Consider the following 21049-nt stretch of genomic DNA (forward strand, 5'->3'; position numbering starts at 1 on the left):
GTGAGAAGGTGTGATATTTGCAAACTCTGAAGGACAAGTGGACAGGATTTTAAACGGCCCTTTAGGTAGTCCAATAGATCTCTCCTTGCCTTGGTACATGACAAAACTCTGTGACAAATTATATGCTGTGCCATCACTCCTTCCAAACAGTTGCCTTAAAGACCAAAGCTCTCCTGGTTAGAATGGCTCCATTTCTGTTTCGAAAAAGGGTTGTCCTGGCTAATGAAAGCTGCCCCTTTGTCAGCAGAGTACTGCCCTCTGGTTGTCGTTAGGACCACTTTAAAATGAAGAAAAGCAAAGCTGCCAACTGCAAAACTAATTTGGGGTTGATTTGTTAGTAAAGTGTGCTCATCTTAAATGTGAGATAGTAATAAATGTCATAAGCTAAAACCGTATTGCTTTATTAATGCAAATGAAGCTATCAGAAGTTGAGAAGTTGGAAGTATTAAGTAGGCAGGTGCACGTGCCTGGGTGTGGTAGCAGAAGAGTACTGCACGCCAGCTATCTGGGGTGGCACATTTACAGTGTAAACTATCGAATGCAGCTCTGTGCCAGCCTCGTGGATCGTGCTGTTCTTTCTGCTGCTGCCCTCCACCTATCAGTAAGAGAACAGGAGCTTCTGTAAGTTGCAGCTCCTGTAGCTTTCTCTGGAACCTGAACTCAAATTTCTTAAAGGGATTTGTGTCTATGAATATGTCTGTTGGAACTGGAGTGGTGCTGCTTAGAAAGTGTTGGATCATCTCTCAGAGTTGGAGACTTGGTATTGTGTGTGATGTCATACGGATGATAAAAGTATCAGGGCTTAAGTACTGATAAATAGTTCTCTTTATCACACTCTGTTTGTGTAAAAGTTAATTGGACAAAGCTGCTGCCAATCCAGTTCTCAAAGATAGTGATAAAACTTGCAAAGAAACTCACCAGTTGAGATCACATTCTTGCAGTGTTGTTGTCACTTTTTGCTAAGAGTTTGCAATCTCAAAATACTTCGCGTGTATTCTGAGCTCTAAAAAAGGACTTATCAGGGTTGTTTTTTATTTTTGTGTGTATGGAAATGGAAAAAATGAGTAGATTGTTATTACAAAAAATGCAGTCTTTTCTCTGAACATGTTACACATAGTTCAGTTGTATATACTTTTATAGTCTCTTATCCCAGAATTCAGCCATCCAGAGCACTTTCCTCCTGTTCAGTGATGCATCACTTACACAAGAAATAAGAGGATGTGGAGAGGAGATGGGAGAATTTCAAGCATCTGATACTTGTGTTCTTCCTTTGCATATCAGTCACTTCTTATGCTGCCATTTCTGTATAATTTAACAGTGGTTTGTGCATTCTTGTATGGATTTTGAAAATATCCTTTGCATTGGTTATTTAACTTACAGACCCAAACAATAAAGTTTTGTTGTTTGAATTTCTTCCTGCTTAATAGCAACGAAAGGAGAAGTACAAGCTATGTAAACAGATTTTATTGAAGTATAAAGACAGAGCCAGCAATTTACACTATGTACAGAAATGACATGTCATTACCACAGACTAGCTACTACAGGAAGTTGCTGTTGAACTGCGTGCCAAATTATGTATTAAGACTATTCATACCCCAATCCATAAAACAAATTGGGAGCAAAATATTCCATGCAGCTCAGAGTCCAGTAAACCTTTGGGCTGGGGAAGAAAAATGCTAGTAGACAACTATGGGCTGTTTTATTGGACAAGTTTTGAGGTAAAAGCTTCTCAAATTTCCTCAAAATCTGAAATATAGCGTAACTTAGGTGTCAGTTTTAATAGGCTCACTTCTTACTCATTAATGTGTATGAATGCAGCGTCCATATCCCTTCTTAACCAACGTGGTTCTTGTGGTGCGCTCTAGTTTTAGGAGCAACCGCAATTTTAGGCAAATCTGTGATGAGGATAAATAATTTGCTTAATGGCATCACTAATATAAAACAGTAGATGACTTGCCAGGTTAGCTGCTCTGGATTGGTAGCAGTCTGACAACATGATTTTTGAATGGCAGTAATAGCTTTTTATAGTTACATGCTGAATACTCAAACTCATTGCTTCATACATGAAGTTGTGGCATCACTGCTAGATGTTAGGTAATAGTGAATTATTCAACAATTTGTTGAATTACAGCTTAAATTGGTGCTGCATCTGAAAAGGAGTATATAATTCATCCTTGTCCACTTCCTTCTTCCTGGTATTAGCATTTGTGCAGCCATACTGTAACCTAGGTAAAGATTAATTCAGCCGAAAATCCTCAGGGCATAAAAGTTACCTTTTAAAGGTGTACCTAAGAAGATTCTGAGGTGGAAATAATCAGCTTGGGGAAGGTAAGACTCTTTCTTCCCCTGTTGCATCTTCTGAGGCTGCATTATCTGTGTCATTCAGGTAGGAGTATCAGGACAAAGCATTGTTCCTCATGTTCACACCAATTAAAAAGTGCAAGGAGCCTGAAAACGAGGTAGTTAGGTGCTGATATTACATCCCTATAGCTGTTTAAAAGAACCATGAAAGGAGTTGGTGGGTCTTCTGATTAATATTTCTTCTAGTTTGTAACTGAGTTGCCACAAACATTTTGAAGGGAGTGCACCTGGCTGAATACTCAACCATGCTTCTATTTCTTTTTTCAGAGCAGGTGGGGTGCAACTGTCATATTGTGGTATTCAGAAGGAAGCAGTAATAGAGGAGTAACTGTCCTTGATAGAATGGAAACAGACAATACAGAAATTAATTAGGAAAAGAAAGCATTTTTGCTGATCAACATCTTCTATTTTCTTTATGTTGCCTGCTTTTGGGCCTTTATGCTGCAGAGCACCGTACTGCATCCAAAGACCTAAAATTTAGTGTCTGTTGTCCTTGACACTGGCAGGAAGTGGAGCCTGTATATCCATGAAGAGCTGTGTTTGCTGCTTATTTTAAGGACCAGGCATTGGAAGTAAGTATCTGTCCTTCATTCATGAAGAATTCTAAGATGAAACCTTTTGGAATGTAACACATCTGTATTTAAGTTTCCTATATGTTTATATGTTTTCTGTATTTTGCTTTGCATAATTATTAGGATATATACATACATGAAATAAGTTCCGTGCCTAAGGCATTGCAAGTATGGGGTATTGCTGGAATGGCTGTGCCTCCCACACATCTTCATATAGATGTGAGACAGCACATGCCATAGGCAGGAGTTTGTTAGGATTAATGTTTTAGGTCAACATTAAAATTTAGTGCTGAAATGCTGTGTCGTCTCCCTTTATGTCTAAACTGCTGCCCTTCTGTAGCCTCACTGGTTTTAATTTCTATCAAGTCTCGACTGTTTTATCCTTCTTTCCAGTTTCTGCTTCCTATTCCTCCTTTCTGCAAAACTTTGGCACTGGAGCTAGAGTGCATCAGTCTGAAGAGTCATAAACTCTCCAAAAATACAGAAGCAGGAATTAAATGATTCTCAAATTAGAATTTTATGCTATATAGAGTACAGTTTAGTTAATGAAAATAAAGTACTGACTTTAACTATTTGTTTTCAGTTAGAGAAATTCCCCTTCCCCTATCAATCATACCAAACCTGGGCTGTGTTTTAGAAAAGCAAGGGGCAAGGCAGCTCCTTTAACAGTACAAGTCTCACTGATAGAGGCTTGGGCTGGAGCCTAGGATGATGCAGCAACACCAACCTTACCACCTCCATTCTTTTACTTCAGCAGTAGGGGCCTTGGTTTCAGCAGAACAGCCCAACTGCTCATCATGTGTTACAGTTCCAGATCATGTATAGCCTTGAATTCATAGGTTCGTAAGGTTGGAAAGGACCTACAAGATCATCTAATCCAACCATTCTCCTATCACTATCCCTACCCAACTACTAAATCAAATCCCTCGGAATTGCTCGGAAGCCTTGGGAAGCTCCAAACTGATGAGTCAAATGCCTCAGCACATGTAGTAAGAAGAGATGTCATACAAATTAGGCTGTGGGACAGGTTCAGAGATCTCAAAGTTACCTAAATTCACGTTCTTCTTCTAGAGTCTTCTTATGACAATAAGAAATACAATTATGTATATGAGTAGAGCAGAGGATATGGAAAGTTGTTAATTAAAGAGACAGACTAAATTACCTTGTCTCCATTTTTAAAAACAATTAATTCAGATTTTAGCTACAAGGTCCATACTCTTCCAGCACAGCTGTTGTACTTTTCAGACACCGGAGAAAGATTGTATAAATAACTTAGTGTTATAATAGGATTTCTCTTTCACATAACTTCGATTTTCTTCTGAAACAGCTCCCAGTTCAACAATGTAAAATCAAAGGTACCAGGTGCTTCAGAATTGTTGTGGCTGATGTGGGAGGGCAGCATCATGTTTTTTCTCATGGTTTTTTTTGTTTGTTTGTTTTTCATTAAAATGCTGTAAATTACTTTAGTTTACTTAGCTTTTTTCAAATATGTTCTTGAAACTTAGTCCCTGTGTGCTAGAAAAAAAAAAAAAAGAAACAGATAATTATTAAATGTGGAGATACTGCTATATTAAACATGATTCTTCAACCAATGCCAGACTGTTCTCATGCATGTTTTCCCACCTTAGTGAACCTATTTAGGATCTAAAAATGTGTATTAACTTAGTAGCTATGGAACCTCTACTAATATTATGGGATTATTCGTGTATAAATTTCTGCATGCAGATAAAGAAAATTGCCTTAAAAATACAGATTATCTTGGAGACTATTTGTTACCTGCTGGACATAGAATTCTGATTAAAATACGACATATTAGTGGGGAAATGTGAGTGCTACCATAGTAAGATTCTATTTATTTGATTGTTTTAATTTATAGTCAAGGTTAGCCATAAAATGAAGTTCTAAGTAAGTTATTGCAACTGGACTTAAAGTGGATAACAAATTTTAAGAGAAAAATCAGAACTTTTATATCATATGGCCCTTCTTATCAACCTGGTTGTTTTGCAGTGTGAATGAGGCATGCAGGCTATATTCCCACTTTTACAGAGTTCAAATTTGGTATCCTTTAACATTCATGGTATAATATTTGTCAATGAGGAGAACAAAGACATTTGTTCTCTTCTGCACTTGAAAAGCAAGCCTGCTTCCAAAGGAATGGGATTTCAAGGCTGAAGGAAAAGGAGAATCTGAGCCCTTGATGAAAAAATGAGCATCAGGACTAATAGTATCCAACGTGTAGGTGAAGAACTTTAAACATAGTATCCTGCCCCAAATATTCCTGGAGCTTGACTGTAATACATGAAGAAGCTTTCTAGTAGTCAGTCAGCCAGCAGGAGAATCTGCAGTTTCAAGTTAAAAGTCAAAGCTACCTTTGTTAGAGGGACAAGATAATTGCCCTGGAATAGAAACTGCAGGACTTGAGTGAGAGGGGCAGCTTAACCTAGTGAAAGCATCTTGCACAAAAGAGAATCTTGGAGCTTTTTAAAGCTAGAACACTTGGTACTGCTATCAGTAGGTAACTATTTTACTTGGGATTTATAACCTAGAGTGCTATCCTGACTGGTGTTTATGTTCTTTCATTTAAAATATGACAAGGAATCTTCCTCAGGAGGAAGAGTTGTTTTCCTGCTTCTAATCGATCAGTTGGGAAGTTACAGCCTTCACCAGAGAAAAGCCAGGTTCTATTTTAAGACACATCTGTATTCACCTTTTAGGAAATACGCATGTCCCGGTTCTCAAGGTCAGATATTTTTTCCCCATCGATATAGGCTGTGATGCTGGCAGTGCCCCAGACTGGTTACTCTCAATGGCACTGATGAGATGGAGAGGCTTGCTGCAGAGAATTTCAGACATGTAGTAAGTTGCTTTCTTTTTATTAGACATAAGATGTGTGTGTGCCTCTACAAGTCTTCTCCAAAGACTACTTTTCACTCAGCGTGACTTAGAAAGACCGGCTTCTATCCTCTCCTGTGCAAATGCAGAGCCTTAACTGCCTTAGAAAGTAATGTATTTCTGATAAATACTCAATCCATCATTATTTTAGAACATAAAGAGATCAGAAGCTTGTCAGAAGTTTATGAAGACGTCGTTAAAATCAGAAGTCTGTGGCCACAGTGAATAGGCAGAAGCTGTGCATTAGCAAAAGCCTTAGTCACTGAACTACAGGATTCACAACTGGTATCTTTGAAGAACTCATGCTGTGAAGAAGTTCCTTTTACCCTCACCATATCAAGACTTCTTGAGCACATGAGATTACCAAGGAAGCTCATTGGCAAGTGAAATAGGGCAGCAGGTTGTCATCTCCAGCACTGTTTCACCTGGTAATTTTCTACATAGAGAGATTTCAAACATGCTACCTTTCTCATCTGGTACCAATCAGCCTTGGAGTACTTGATGTTGCCTGGACACGAGTGGATAGTATTCAAGATAGGACTAATCAGCTCATCTCCATAGCTAGCACCTGAGGTTTCCTTAGTCTCTCTTTCTGCTCCTAACTTTTACAAAGGTGAATAAGATAGTACCAAGGCCTATTATGACAAGTACGACAAGTTTTTTGCTTTTCTCGGGAATTTTGAACTTGGACATAAGATCTGTCTCACCCAGAATCTTGTTGCAAATGGAGGACAACCAAAGACACTTATGTGGCATGGAGAGATATAGTTTAGTGAGCGCAATGGTGATGGGTTGGCTGTTGCACCTGATGATGTTACAGGACTTTTCCAACCTTTATGATTTTGTATCATGTTTCTCCTCAGGATGTGTTACAAGCCCTTGGCATAAAGGCTTGAAAGTCACAGTATTTCTTAGTGCTGCAACTGTGTTAGAGGAGAGGATTCTCCCTGAGATTTTCTGTGGCAGATGATAAGGATATTGAAATCTTGAAGGTCAAATGAGGTTTCTGGTGTAAGGCAATAGAAGTGTAACTCTTCATTCTAGAGAACACTGAGTTCCAGATACTTCTCAGTACTTGAAGCATGGATTAAGTGCAAAAAATGTAATGACATTTTATTGACAGAAATGATTGGTGAGCCAGTTAGGGGAAGTGCTCTGATGGACCTTTTAGTTGTGTGCAAACTGACTGGGGATGTGAAGATGGAGGGAAGCTTTGACTGTGATGGATACGAGATTGTATAGTTAAAATTTCTCAGAGAAATGAGCAAAACACACAGTATAATTGGAAGCCTGGAATTATCATGAGCAAATTTCAGCTTGTTTAGAGATCTGCTTGGCAGAGAGACTGCCCTGGAATCAAGGATTCTTGGGACAACTAATTGATCTTTAACAGCAGTCTCCTCAGAACACAGAAGTGATCCATTTCAAATCATTGGAAGTTTAAGAAATGTGATACAAGGCTGATATGAACAAACACGGCAGCTGAATGACTTCAAACATAAAGGAGAACTATACAGAAGGAGGGAGTAGAATGAAGACTACCTGGATAGTATATACAGATATTGCCCAAGTCTTCAGGGTGATAATTAGGAAGGCCAAAACTCAGCTGGTGTTGCAATAGCAAGGGACGTGAAGGGCAACAGAAAGGGCTTAAGTAACTGCAACGGCAGCAAAAATTAAGCCTAAGGAAAATGTGGATTAAATACTCTGTCAGGGGACCTAGAATCAAAAGGTATTGGGATGGATAAGATGTTCAATGCCTTTTCTGCATATGGTTTCATTTTGTTTCACCAGTAAGAATTAACCATAATCCTGAGGCTAATAGTAGAATCTGTGGGATTGAAGCCTTAACCACAGCAGAGAAGGGGTGAGCAATTAAGCCAACTGGACATAAACATGTCACATGAACAAATGGGTTGCATCCAAAGGTGGTGAGGAAGCATCCTTGCTGCTGTGAGTCTGCTGACTGTCGACTTTGGCAGTTACAGTGACTGAGGTGGTCCCTGACAGATGGAAGAAAAAAGGCCATTGTCATATTCGTCTTCAAGATAGTTGAGAGAGAGGATCCAAGAAACTGTAGTCTAAGCAGTTTAATCTCAATCTCCTGGGAGTTTTCCTCATGAAAACAATTTCTGAGCTCTTGAAGAGCAAGAACATGTTTAGATACAGGCAGCATGGGTTTACAAAAAGGCAGACTGTCACTGATCGACCTGATTCACTTCCAAGTTGAGGTGGACAAGTGAAGAATATGAATATTGTTTATCTTGACTGTAGCAAAGCTTTTCCCATGGACTTTGATAATATTCTAACAGCCAAAATGATGAAATATGGGCAGGATGAGGGAATGATAAGGTGGATGGAAAACTGGCTGAACTGGCAGGCTAAATGGTTGTGATCAGCAGTACAAAGTCCAGCTGACAGCTGGTTGCTAGTGTCAATCCCCCTCATGGAACCGATTCTGGGCTAATACTGTTTGATGCCTCCACTGTTAATGACCTGGATTATGGAGGAGAGTACACTGTCAGCAAACATCTGGATGATACCACTTGTGGGGGAGCAGTTAATGCACTGGAGGGTATGACTGTTGCTCTTAGGGATGAAGATGAGCTAGAGGAAAGGGTTGCCAGGAGCCTCACCAAGCTCAGCAAAGACAAGAGTCTTGTGTTGGGCATGGAATAACCCCTTGCAGCTGCACAAGCTGGAGGTTAACTGAGTGAAGAGCAGAAAGGGGCCTGGGGTCCCTGTGGACACGGTGAACACAAGTCAGCAGTTGGAGTAAACAAGGCGAAGCATACCCTGCGCAATGTTAGCACAGTATATAACAACAGGTCCACAGAAATAATGGTTCCCTTCTATTTGATACTTCAGGATAAATGAACAACTTCAGGATAAATGGTTTTGGCTACCTAGTACAGGGAAGACATTGACATGCTGGTGTGAGCACTGCACAGAGTCACCAAGATCATGAAGGCTGGAGCACAAGGAGAGGTGTTAGAGGGGATATAGAGGAGACCCAGACTTCTCTAGGAAGTGTATGATATTAGGAAAAGGAGACAAGCTGCAACAACAGAAATTCTGCAGGAAAAATATTTTCACCATGAAGACAGTGACGTGGTACAGGTTTTCAGTAGATGCAGAGCCTACATCCTTGGAGCTCTACAAAATCTAGCTGAGCAACTTGCTTTAGTTGGAGGTGCTTTGAATGAGAAGTTGGACCGCATGACCTCTCAAGATCAATTCCAACCTGTTCATCAGAAGGACAAGTCAGAGAGCAGCAGATGGCAACAGTTTGCTGCAGCAGATCTGCTAGAATTGCTGCCCCATCAGAGAGATTGAATGGCAAAGGTAAGGCACCTCCACATTTCAATCCCAAAAGATGAAAGCTGAAATTCGATTTTGAAGACTACACAATTCAATGTGAAACCAGTCTGAATCTCATTTTGAATGGGGCTCTTCGTAATGGACTTTGAAAAACATGGCTCTGCATTCAAAGAGTTCATGTTTCTCAACTGAAGACCAAACGACCTGAGAGGATGGTTAATTGGGATTAATTGAGGAAAGTTCTGCTTCCTATTGTCTCCAAATGAGATTGCAGATAGTAGAAAGTGGCAGATGGTTTGGAGTAGCCTTGTTTTTGGGTCTGCAAATTGTTGATTTCCTTTGTGGATTTCTTATCTATGTAATAGTTAGCACACGATTGTCTGCTGATAGCTAGTGCCCATGACTTATGGTGACACCTATTTAGAGTTAGATGATAGTTGTCTTCTAACTGGTGTTAATTCCTGTGTTCCAAACGCTCAGCATTAGCAGAACTCTATAAGGATCTGATATTGCTGTGCAGAATATGTTCTGCCAGGGTATATGGAGCTGTACATTACAAAAAAAAATTGTATGAAATGAAAGCTGACGTAGTAGTCAGCTTATTGTTAACTTTCTATCTTTCTTAATCTCCTTATGATTGTGATAAAATGTATTTTATAAGAAACGGTATAAAAACTATTTCATTTCCCACTAAAAATTTAATGTTCATGATACACATTTGAATGGACTATATGGCTTTTTTTTTTTTTGTCCTAGTGTAATCATGGGCAGTTTAGCAAAAAAATACAAATCTCTTATATGGCAACAGTTTTCACAGATATAGGTAACAGGGAAAATATAAGGGAGTGAAGAATTACAATCCTTATCATAAAGAGTGATGTCCAGCATATTTTTAACCTTTGATATCTAGAAAGCATTAGTTGGATTTTGTCTTAAATCTAGCATTGCATCATTAGTTTGATTTAAAATAGACTCTGTTTATGTGATAAAACAGAGTGTGAACTCTTCTCCTTTCCTTGGTAGTATGTTTAACAAATCCACACAGTAGCTTATATTTGATTAGAAATATTGGAAAGAGGAAAATGGGATTTGCCAAATGGGGAAAGAAGAAAATATTTATAATCTTTCAGCAATTGGATTAAATTATATCATGCTTGGTAAGAAAAAGTCAGTTGCTGCTCAGTTTTGTTTTAGAAGAGTGCCTATGATCCAAAAAACCATAACAGTTTCAGCTCATCTAGTAAAACCGTCACTCATATGCTGATTGCAAGAATATGCTTGCACAAAAGAAGCTGTAACTAACGAGGTTCTTTTCTGTTAGTTAAGAAAAATAATTTTTGTTTAAACATATTTGAAATTTCAACATCTGCATGTTTTGTTTTGTTTTTTTTAAGCTATATTTTAAAGTCTATGATACAATCTGAAAACATTCAAACAGATGATCTTCCAAGTGTGCCAGGACTTTGCATAAAAATACTTTGTTGGTTCATGTTGAATATTCATAAATGCCAAGTGTAAAAGCATCCCTGTAAAAAAAAATGTAGCACTATACTTACTGGAGGTTGAAAGAATCCTAATCTTCCCTTTCTAACTTTCTTTCTTTTGTCTGTTTTTACTTAATGCCTGTTTTGAGCACTCTGTCTCCCTATAATTTCTGCCATGGTGATGTCTCTGTAGGTTCGTCAATAGTTCCTCTACAACGAGAACTAGAAGATAGTCTATATTTGCTACTAGTTTACTTGATCATGTCCTGGAATATCCCTAGCCTTCAGTCAAACTCATTGAATTTCTCTCCTGTTACAGAGTGAGTAAAGGCAGCTGATAGGCCTGGAGTCATAGTCAATGAGGATCTAGTCAAAACCATCAATATTGTCCAGAAAATGAGTCAACTAATTTTAAAGCAGACATCTACTTTTAGTCAGATGAATCACTCTCTAGACTCCATTGATGTAGGCATGTCAAGCTGGATGAGATGGATCCTACCATTACATTCCCTAGTTGTTTTTGCTTATTTGTTTCAGAGTGAATTGAAGCAATAAAAAGAAGTTGGTATTACAGTTTGCGTTGCAGTTGCAATTGTGACCACTACAGTCTGGGCCCCATGGAGATAGCTGTAAATTACCAGCTTAGCATTGCCAGCTGCCTACATGAACTCTTCATGCTCCATAAGTAAGTGTCTGGTGCTTTCAGCATTTAAATGCAACACATTATTTTGGTGGTGGTGTTTTGTTTTGTTTTGTTTTATTTTGTTTTTCCTGAAAAACTGACTTTAATAAAAAGTATATTTACACTTTAGAAGGCTTACTTTCTAAATAACTCCAGAACATTTAAATCATATTGAATCACTGTTTCTAAGACAAAGAAGCAAACAACCAAAAAATAAAAAATAAAAAAACCCAAGAAGCAATTAGACTAGATATGCTTGCAGTTACTTAGGTCTGAATCATTCCACTTCTAATATGAGTATCTGTAACTAACATCCAGCTACACTATTTTGGTTCCATAGGGTTTGGGTACTTTTTAAAGCTTTCCAGAATGTTTCCAAATGTAAGAAGTGTACCACGTATATATCAGATAGAAATTTGGATTCAGCATGTTTATATAATGCATGCTAAATTCTGTCTAGGATGTGCACTTGTTTGCTGGCATATGAGAAGAGAGACATCTTACTGCTCTGGACCTCCTACCACCATACTCCTCAAGAAGAAATGGAATTGTCTAACAATTGAGTTGATGCTGCAAATATGCTTTAGATAAAAGAGAGAGAGGAAAGTCTGATGGATCAATGTTACTAGGAATGGGTGAAGCAACCCTGAACTTCTAAGCCCTGCGGCTTATACTCCATCATTTCCTCTAAACACTGTACCAATTTTATGTGCTTGTCCCTCATCTCAGTTGGGTTAGTTGTTTAATGCCCAATTCTGCATCTTCCCTAATGGGCTGCTGACACCTGGAGGTAACTGATGAAAGAATGAATGGCCCAGAGTATTGACTGGTAGTTTGTAGGTCCATATAAGCAACCACCAGTACCACTTTTAATCACAGATGGGGTAATCCTTAAAGGCTTTACTTTCCGATTGACAAAGTGCCATGAGTATGCAGAGGCAGTATGAGATGATATCCTCTAGTGACTATTGTTTGCTTTGCATAAGTAGAGGAAGAAAATAGCAACAGCATGAAATTTAGGGAATTGTTATTCTGTAGTTTTTTGTTAATCAACTCCAGAGCATGACAACTGGATGGGAACTTCTATTTCCCCCTGATGTGTCTCAAGTGTCAGGTCATGACAGGAACACTGCCATCTCCACTTACTCCAAGACTGAAATCTTCAAAATCCCAGTTTATTTCTTCCCTCAGTCCGGTTCCCTGCGCATAATTTTGGATGCCCTCTCCCTGAAGGAAGACATGACCCCACGTGAGATGCTGAGGCTTCCTTAGCGGTGTGGGAGGAGGAGTGGGAGTGAATTTCACAGAAACCTCTGATCAGGAAGCTCCTTGAGCAAGCTGGTGGGGAATGGCTGCATTCCAGGGGAGTTTCCTAATTGCTGTGCCACTGGGGCGTGTGGGGGAGCATATCCTGGCTAGTGCCAAACGCTCCAGCTGCCTTTACCAAAGCACTAGCTGAGTGGTTGTTCTTGAGGAATGGTTCGCCCCCGCAGATGAGGCAGGGAGGGAACATCCTGTTGTGGGAATCTCATTCATGCTTAAAGGGTGAGCTATAAGATTTCAAAGCTGTGTCAAAATCATAAGGCTAGGATTCCTTGCCTTGTGGCAAAAATTTAGGTTTACAGAGATGCAAGGAATCTAGTGCCAACAGTTCTCTCAACTGGTGAGCCTCTGCAGTGGCTTTGAACATCCAAGAATTGATGCCAAATAACAAAAATGTGTGGTATCTCAGCATTGTGCCCAGAATAACAGGCTAAAACAGTTTTCACACTTGCAGGGATTATTATTTTTTTTTTTCATACTGTGTGAATTCAGTAATCTGGTTTTGCACCCGCAACAAGTCTCTTTCCTGGCCATTAGCTAATTAGAGTTTGAAAAATGTTGTACAGTGCCCTTAACTTGGGTTTTGTAATAAGTAAACATTCCATATTGCTTACGCTACATCATTCAGTAGGACACAAATATTGATGATTTGTCCTGTGTTTTCTTGAGCTGTTATATACACACAGTATATTGAAGATGATTTCAGTGAACCAATTTGTTCCCATGATTTAAGCAGAACTGCAGGGATTCTTTGTCCGCAGTTTTGTATACACTAGGAATTAGTCCAATTTTCAGAAATAAATTTGAATTCTAGAAAAATATGTTGTGGGAGACGAGATGCATCTTCTTTGCTGACTGCTTGTCTAGATCCTTAAGGAATTAATTTTACAAAGACAGCAGCTTGCTTATACCAAGTGAACAATGTTATGGGGAAAACTATTATAGAGGAAAAAAAAGGCATTGCAAGTGCCACTGTATAAAAACTGAAGTAAAATTCCAGCAGGAGAGCTGTAATCAATTTTAATTGTGACTACCAATATTACATCCATTATCAAATCAAGATGTCAAACAGAAATTATCACAGGTATTACTGAAAAAGATCTCTAACTCCAGAGGCTTTGACTACACATTTGTAAAAGAGCTATTGAAAGGAGGGAAATTCTTACAGTAAACTAGCTTTTCCTTGCTGTGCTGTCTGTGGCTACACCACAATCCTGCTAGCTGGACCTAATGGAATAAGTAATAACAGCAGGATATTATCTTCAATTTTGGTGAGACATGCATTTGCTGACAACAGATAAGTCTCGGGGCTGAGACACCATTTATACCCTTTCTGCCAACTGTATGTTAATCTGTCCCATCCTTCCCATTTTTTTCCAGTCTGTTCTTATTGCTGTATGTGGCTCTGTGTCCTATTCACATCCTCCCCAATTAGCCAATCCAATTTTTATTTTTTTTCAGGTTATTCATATGGACTCTAATCTCTCTCTTCCTCTCTTTCTTTCTCTGTTTTTCTGTTTGTTTTCTTCCTCTTTCTTTCCCTCTTTCTCTCTTTCTGTAGTAAATCCTTGTTCTAGGAGCTGAAGGCTCCATTCCTCTTTACAATCACTTCAGTTTCCACCAGTAACATCCCAGTCTTAGTCTCTGTTCTTCTCTAGCCAAACCAAGCTGACTTCCTCTTTTCTCCTTAACCCATGTCCTTCCACCTGCTCCAACCTCCTGCCCTAGCAGCCTTGTTTCAGGTCTTCAGTTAGCAGCTAACTTGTCAGATCAGTCACCGTTTGCTCCATAGAGAATCTATTTGTGGTATTTTATGTCTCCTTTCCTCTATGCTTCACTGATTGCATTATGTACTGTATTTTTACTATCTAATTCAGAAGGAGAGAAGGAAGGGGAGGCCGTGTTAGGTCCTCAGTGTTGGATAGCTGTTGGTAGGAATGTTTCTCTGATGTTTCTGTATGATCACTTTGAAAAAATGTGGAGTCCCTTGAAGAGGTGATACATAATAATGGAGACAGATGCTTGAAGTAGGTAATGTCAACACCCTTTGTATCAAAGCTGTCAGAGTAACTATAAGCAAAGAAGACATTTCCTCAATAAACTGTGGCAGATTCTTAAGGCTTGGGAACTGCTGAACTTTTGCTGTATTGTTCCTGAGATCTTCAGTATTCAGTTTAGCCTGAATACCAGAGGAATGTGTCTACTCATCGTAATTGTATAAAATGTTGACTGATAGAAAAGTTTTCCAATTTTATGCAAATACGAATGCCAGTACTCTCTTATTTATTTATGACTGAAATCTTAGAGTTACAACATAACTCTTTGCAGTGAAATTGGTATCGTCACTGGTGACACAAGCAGTAGTCCTCTAGGAATTAGTGAACAGAGTGGCCTTGTGTCATGAATATGCTAAGTAGTTCTTGAGTGACTCCACCTAAGAATGATGGAATTTTGTTATTGAGTCACTCTAAGAACTAAATAAATGACAACGTGTTGAATGTCAGGATCCAGCTCTCAAAAGCATCTTTTCTTGTGGGAAAAGGGTAGAGCATTTAAATAAAGGTGTATAGAAAAGAAGAAAGAGCATGGACGTGTTTTCGCCTTCACTTCTCATTTAAAGCTTTAATATGCTTTAATTAAATGGGAGATCTAAAATCAATAAAGCAAGGTAGTATATAAAAAGGTGTAGCTTACATAGCTCACAAGAAGTAAGGAAACTATTTAGCCTGTTGTCTTAAAGAAGTAAAAGCTTGTGAAATTGTGCTGTTCATACATCTGTGTGTGTCCCACTCCCCCAAAATAGCATTTGACAAGTTTCAACCATGCACCACAAGTAAAGCTCTCACAGATACCAAGTTTCTAGAGATTGTGTAGAACAGCTGTTAAGGTGGGCTTATGCTGGGAGCTGTTTTCTCAGTCACAACAGAAAGAGCCATAAAATCACAGCACAATGCTAAACCTGCAGTTAAAACAGCACCAGCCCTACTTGGCCCAACCTCTGTCTCCTCCTCTTCTTCCTTACCTGTCTACTCCAGCTGACACCCAAAGGCTCTTACAAAGGAAGCTTCCCTGCTCTTGTTTTAATGTGTTTGTGCTCTTAGGCAGCTCTTGTGTATATGCTCTTTCCCCATGGAGGGGAAGGCTTTGTATGGTTTTCTCTCTTACTGGACACCGGAAAGTCCGTATAAACACTATGACCAAGGGAAACCTGATTCAGAGTGAGTGCTTTCTATTATGTTAAATCACTAAGTCTTAGGATACAATTCCACAGGAAATCAAATTTCTTTAGATTGATATTCACTGAACTGTGCTTTAATTAATCTAACTCACAACTTTTGTTTCCAGCAGGACAATTAGTATGTACTAGAATAACAGCTTTGGTATCCTTCTCCTGGGAGATGATCAGCTTCATTATTTAAATAATCAGATGAAATCTGGGATAAGCAAATCTTAATTTCATAGTGAATTAGAACACCATGCCCAGTTTTAGATACTGCAGTAACAAAGAAGTGAATCAGCTGGAGACAGTCAAGAGGGCACTGACAAGAAAGATCAGAAGTGCTGAAATTATAACCTGAAAGAAAAAAAAAAAAGAATAAATTATGCTAGTTTAGTTTGACAGAGAAAAAAGAAAGAGCGAAGACATTGTAACATAAAAGGTTGCTACAAGGAGGAAGAGAACAATCTATTTCTCTTGCCTGTGTTTGATAGAACAGGAAGTAATAGGCTTAAATTACAGCCAGAAAGATTTATTTTAGAAATTTCAGAAAACTTTAATGGTGAGGATAGGGAATAGATTGCTTGGCAAGCTTTTGGGGTTTCTGTCTCCATTGGAGATCTGTAAGATCAGAGTACTTGAATAACTGCTTCCTGAAGGAAAAAGGATGGATTAGGTGTCTTACAAGGTTCTTCCTAGCTCTACTGTATATTCTAGTAGTAAAACCTCAGTTTAAAAGGTAGGCTTCCTGAATTCTTCTTATGCTCTTATTGTCTTCAAGCACTGATAAAATCCTTCTGTGGAAAAGAGAGTAAACAATGCTATTAGTTCTGTGATATTGTAATGAAAAATGGAAATACATCTTGGAATGAAGTACTTTTTGATATACCTTCATTTAGATAATTGTGCAGAAGCACTTGGAAAGTTGGCTATAATAGAGGAAAAACATATAATGTGATAAAATTCATTTGTTTAAAATTACTTTTTCAGCACCTGTTACTGTTGTACTGAATGATATCACTGTAGATCACTCATGTGGGAACTTCAGAAATCAATTGAATAAAATTGCCCTAATTGTATTCAGAATACTAAATATAGTTTTAGATTTTATATTATCATTTCTTCTGTTTCAAATATTTCACTTAACTGGAAGTATTAGAAGTAGCACTTTAGTTCTCAAAAAGTATATGTACTGTGTGAAATCCATTAAAAAATAAAAAGAGAGAGAGAGAGAGATAAAATCTAGACATTTCAGAGATATTCCTGTTACAGTCCTCGCATCTGAATCATCCAGAATCAAATGGTTGGGCTGCAGAGGTTGACTCCAGACTTGTAAAAAACTGTTCTCAAGCAGGTACTCCTGATGCAGAACTTTGAATCCATTTGTTTAGTTCTGCAACCTTAATTTTTTTGCAGCTTGCATTATAACTTGAATGCAATTTGTTTGCATTTCTGTCATGTGACCGGGGCATAACACTTTCACTGCAGGATATCACAGAAATTTGACTTGATTGTTCTAAGTATGTAGGTTGCTCCAAAAGTAATGCCTTGTATTTATTTCAATAGAAACCACAATAGATACAAAGAGCACAATAACACTATTTGATAGGATCTATGAAACCCTCTTTATTTTTCAATACAGTCACCACCATTAGCTATGCATTTTCACCAGCAGTGTACAAAAGCCTTCAAGTTGTGCATGTCAAAATTGGCACCAGTGGAGGTGACCCACTGTTTCTGAGCTGCGATGAAGGTGTCAGTGCTAGGAAAATACGGCCCATGCACTCTATCACCCTTTGGCCTGGAAAGATAAAAGTCATAATGCACCAAATCTGGACTATACAGTGGGTGTGCTACAACAGTCCAGACAAAATTGGCAGTGTACCTGACAGTCTTCAAAGTGATGTGGGGCCTGGCATTACAGTGTTGCAAGAAAAGGGCTGTATTTTTCTCTGGCCTGACTCTGGAAGTTTGGGCCTTCAGCTTAGTTGGCTTTGTAGTGTAGCAGTCAGAGCTGATAGTTTATCTGGGTTCCAGGAAATCCAGAAAGATCATGCTTTTCCTATTCCAAATACAGTGCATATCATTTTACCAGCTGAGGGCTACATCTTGAGCTTTTTCTTCTATGTCAAATTCACATATTGTTACTCCGTGGACAGCCATTTTGACTCCAGCTCATAGCAGTAACACCACATCTCATCACCAGTAATAATGCAATCCAAGAAGCTGTCATGCTCAGCCTCATATTAGTCAACAGATCCTGACAAGCTTGCAAGCAATGTTCTTTCTGTTCCTGCATGAGCGTTCATGGGACCCACCTGGCACCAACTTTGTGATATTCCAGCACTGCCACCATTGTTTCCAAAGAACTGAAGTTGATATTCAGCTTCACACACAGCTCCCTGGTCATAATCTGCTGATCTATATGTGAGCTGATTGAGATGCTCTTCATTTTGTGGTGTGACCGCTGTGCATGGCCATCTGGAACGTGGCTTGTCTTTCATGTCGCTGTCACTGCTGATGAAACGCACCTCCCACTGCCTCACTGTGCTCACATCCGCTGTATGACCTCCATAAACATAAGCAAGCCTTGATAGATGCCAGTGGGTACAATCTTTTCTGAATATCAGTGACATACCTTTGCTTCATACACACTTCCTTGTCAGTCGCCATTGTGTCAGACTGCACCTCTGCTGCAATCTGCCATACAGCAACAAAATGTAGCAGAATATTGGTGTGAAGGCTCAACCTCTACTCTCGTACCACCAACACCTGCCTCTGACATCATGAACCAATGTAATAGGATAGGAGGCGTTGCTTTCAGAGCCCTCACAATATTCATTGTATAGTTAATGTGTATGAGTAACAGAACTAATTTTAATATTTATTATCTTTTATTAAAACGTGAAAAAGAGAAAACCAAACTCATAGAAGTAGTGGGATATTTGATCTTGTTTTTGTGAAACTGATCCATCATGCTGGTTTGATGGCAGTGGCTGCAATTCTTAGTGAGTTCTCAGAGGGTTTGTCAGAGACCTCTACTTGCCATACCACTGATTCCTGTCTCTGATGTCATGTACCAACACAATAAAATAGGAGGCATTACTTTTGTAGCAACCATTGTATTTCTTGAATCTTAGAGTTTAAACAGTACTGTCTGTTCTGCTGTAGAACGTCTTCTTTGGGCAAAACCAGGAACAGAACAAATTGGTTTCAGCATGGCAGTGTCCACCTCTGCCAGCTACAGGGACCTCTATTCCCTTTTAGCTGTTTAGGCCTCAGGCTGGTTTGGTCTGTGAAAAGGGCACCATCAACAGCCAATACTGGAAGGAGAGGTGGGAGACTTTGGTTTAAATGCTGCCCCAGATCAGGAAGGGAGGCAATTACAGAACAGGTATCTTACCTTACATGTCCTTCTTGGTGGGAAGTATGGTCCAGCAGGAGCTGAAGGCAAAGTAAACAGGGAACTCTGCTTGAAAATACCACACACGTAAATGTTGGACTTGGAAACCTATGCTTCTGCAGGTATACATGTCCCATACTCTTCAGCATAGTATAGTTGTCTGAAGTTAACTGTAAATAAGGCTCATCAACTATTGGAAGGAATCTGGCCCCTGTAATACAGAGCGGTGTTCGTTAAATTTATCATTGAGATGCTCTGGCTTCTCAAAATCGTGTTGCTTCTATTGAGTGAAACCAATTGCTTACAGCAAGCTCAATAGCACCTTGCCACTGATATTTTTCTACCTGTGACCTACAGATTTCCTGGAACACGTTTAAATACTGAGAGTTTAAGAATGGAAGAGTTCCTGGATGTCCATAAAAAAGGGTGAACTGTGGCCCTGTGTACTGGGAATTTGCACCATTTATGACTTGGTGATGCAGTTAAATTAATCACGGATCTAACTCTTAAAAACACATGTTTATATGAAGAACACATGAAAATGATGAGTTTAATAAGCAGTCAACTTTTTTATTGAGAAGTTCAAAATTAAGTAGTTGTAAGAAGCAAGAATCTGACAGATTTCTGTAGTATTTTTTAAAACCAGCACCTCTCTTCTGGGCATTCATGTTGTCTAATGGAGTTCAGGCACATATTTGAAGTGGCTTTATAGGTACATTTCCTTATATTGAATAGGCACAATGGATTTTAAACAGTTTCATAGCAACCGATGGTTCATGATGGCCATTAACCTAGATCAGCGAGTTTCAGTTTGTTGCATCCTTGATGGTCTATGGGTAAAAAATTCTTTCTCTTCATCTGTTTCTAAGAATTTTAGTGTAATTTTTCTTGCACAATTTTCCTTTACAAAGCAGATTCATATGACTTTTTGCAATCAGGAAAAAAGAAAGGAAGAAAGAAGAAAAAAAAACAAAACTACAAAACATTTGAGAGAAGGGCTTTATGATAACCGCATTTACCATAGAAGAAATGTATGTTTCTCTGGAATTTTGTAGCGATAGCATAACCTAGCAGGTAACCAAAACTTCAAAAAAATTAGCACTTACCTTGACATCACCTTAAAATGCATTCCTAAGTAGTAAAGATTTTGAGATGACCTGTTGAAACGGAGCCAGCTAGACTTCAGAAAGTTGGCCTGATGGTTGGCTTCTGGTGTGCCACTCCTTCGTGCTGCTGGGACATACCATCTCTATTGCTTCTGGAAAAGAGCGCCCTGCCCACATCACACTGCTAGTGCCAGGGCAGGAGAGGAGAGCCCCATGACACCTGGTGGAGCTGCTGCCAAGCCCTGGGAAAGGCAGGACCCACGACCTGGGATTTTGGGATTAGGGCCAGGTGCCGTCACCCTGGCTCACGGGCTGTGTGGTGCCAGAGTGGTTGTGCTGGCAGAGCCTCCTAGCGGAGCTGTAGTGCTGGCTACGGGAGGACAGCTGTAAATCTCAGAGGAAATTGCACCACCTTTCCTCGTGACAAGCTTAGCAGAAGTGCCTCACCCACCCTGCTCTCAGAGGCAGAACCAGCAGAGCCGTTGTGACAGCACAGTGTGTGCATGGGGGGCTGCAGCTTCCCTGCCCTGCACACGGGCCTGGCACAGTGCAGGCATTTGGGAAGAGCCCAACATGTACTACATGGTATCTTGATATTTGCATGAACCTTAACGAGACAGGCAAAAGTAAAGGCAAGTTTTAAAGAAAATTGGATTAAATGGCTTAATTCTCCACAGCTGAAGGCTTT

The 21049-nt window shown here is 39.3% G+C and overlaps 1 long non-coding RNA gene across 1 annotated transcript in view; it reads left to right on the plus strand.

The window, feature by feature from the left end:
• The window catches only part of LOC136051833 (uncharacterized), a 39935-nt gene that overhangs the window by 8428 nt on the left and 10458 nt on the right, over positions 1 to 21049 (plus strand). Inside the window, exon 3 of the long non-coding RNA XR_010622501.1 lies at positions 2809 to 2933. This is a non-coding gene — a long non-coding RNA (uncharacterized LOC136051833). The remainder of the gene's footprint in view (positions 1 to 2808; positions 2934 to 21049) is intronic.

Source organism: Cyrtonyx montezumae, unplaced genomic scaffold (genome assembly GCF_038088225.1).
Source record: "Cyrtonyx montezumae isolate F1298 unplaced genomic scaffold, pur_monq_1.0 scaffold_3, whole genome shotgun sequence".
Taxonomy (NCBI): Eukaryota; Metazoa; Chordata; class Aves; order Galliformes; family Odontophoridae; genus Cyrtonyx; species Cyrtonyx montezumae.